Below are 1854 nucleotides of genomic sequence, written 5' to 3'. Positions count from 1 at the left end.
AGACAGTGCCTGTCCTCGTTTAATGAAGGACAGAAATTATAGTGCTGGGGTGTAGTGTCAATCAGAGCTCATACTAAAAAAGTGAAACCATTCTTAATATTCTAAGCAGGACCTGTTTTAACAATTCTATTTAGATAATTAGAATCTAAACAACTTGCAAAGCCTTGGGACTCTCCTTGCCTAGGAAGCAGATACTGGAAATGAGTGATTCTCACTGGATTCTCTATAGCCCAAGTGCGGCTGTACTGAAGGTATCTGGTCCTTAACACTATGTTCCTCTGACCTGTGTTGGTGTCCAGGGTGGAGGTGCTGTTTCTCTCAGTGTGTACTCTCTTGTCTTCATTTCTGTCTGAGGGTCTGCCTGAAGGTGCTGAAGAAGAGTAGTGAATTCATTCCTTCTACTAATAAATTTTATGGTAGGGTCCATTTTTTGACAACACGACAGGAAACTATAGAGAAAGGAGATTCTGTGAAATGTACTTCAAGACTCCATGTTAAAGATAAAGATGATAGAAGATACCCCAGTAAAGACATGAATACACCGACTTGCAAAACATTGCAGTAGGGAAATGCCTAGACTATGCTTACATTTGTTTCCAAGTATCTTCAGCTAATTGGCACTGTAGGATAAGTGTTTCACTGCTTACCATTAGGTTGAGGGTTCAAACACATCAGCCCATTCTTGGAAACCCTCTACAGGATTGCTGTGATTCAGAATTGAAAGTCCTTAACAACAACAATAATCTTCAGCAAGTTGTTTAATATGGAAATAAAATGCCATTAAGTCATTTCTTGAACAGAAAACACTGAAAGTATCACCGCCAATCTGTAGAAATTATTTAAGAAAACATGAAGATGTTTCTTAATTTGAAAATAACAACAAAAAGAGACTATTAAAGCTGTCGCAGTGTTCATCTTTAAAATGTTCCTCACTTGCTGCTCCATTTTCTCCAGGATTCAGTGGCTGGCGTCTTGGAAATCAGTAAGAGTTTGTTAGAAATGCAAAGTAGCAGGTCTCTCCATATACCTGCTGAATGTAAATATTCACTTGGCAAGATGCCAGACCATTTCTATTAGTTTTAAGAAGTCTGTTGTAAGGGATATATACTTCAGCTAAAAAGAGTCCCAACTTTTAGATCCTCATAGTGTAGTGGTTACGAATCGGGCTGTGAACCTTAAGGTCAGCGGTTCGAAACTACCAGCCGCTCCGCGGGAGAAAGATGAGGCTTTCTACTCCCGTAAAGATTTACACCCTCGGAAACCCTGTACAGGGTCGCTATGGGTCGGAACCGACTCGATGGCACTTAACAACAACAACAACAACAAGGACATCTTAAACATATGGTAAAAATTCATATGGTAAAAATTCACTCAGCTTTAATTTCAAACAAATCCAAAGCACAACTTGGAAACATTATAAAGATGATAACAATTTAAAAAGTATAATTATCAAAGTTCTAATCAAAACTCTTAAAAAACACATGGCTGAAAGTATTTTAGTAACTTGAGAAATTATTAAAGTGTAAAGGTCCTGGTGTGGCGCTGTGGGTTAATGTGTCAGATTGCAAAGCCGTTTGAACTGCAAGGATGGCAGTTCAAGCTCACCAGCTGCTCCTTGAAAACCCTCTACAGGGTTGCTATGGGTCAGAACTGACTCACCAGCACTTCACAACAACAAAAAAAGGTAAGGATTGTATACCTTTGTGCTAACGTTGTTTGAACTTAATATTTACTTATGTAACTATGCTGGGGATTTGGGTCACTGTGATCATTATGAATTTGTGCCAACTGGTCTCACCCCGGAGTCTCAGGAGTTTAGCAGTTCATCTGTAGTCATGGCCCCCAGGATGAGAT

The 1854-nt window shown here is 39.3% G+C and overlaps 1 protein-coding gene across 1 annotated transcript in view; it reads right to left on the bottom strand.

Moving 5' to 3' along the window:
- LOC102831858 (heterogeneous nuclear ribonucleoprotein A1-like) overlaps positions 1 to 1854 on the bottom strand; it is a 14840-nt gene that overhangs the window by 1047 nt on the left and 11939 nt on the right. The gene's annotated exons all lie outside the window — the stretch shown is intronic.

Source organism: Chrysochloris asiatica, unplaced genomic scaffold (genome assembly GCF_000296735.1).
Source record: "Chrysochloris asiatica unplaced genomic scaffold, ChrAsi1.0 scaffold00559, whole genome shotgun sequence".
In the NCBI taxonomy this organism is placed as follows: domain Eukaryota; kingdom Metazoa; phylum Chordata; class Mammalia; order Afrosoricida; family Chrysochloridae; genus Chrysochloris; species Chrysochloris asiatica.
This window is presented reverse-complemented; position numbering and strand designations above follow the sequence as displayed.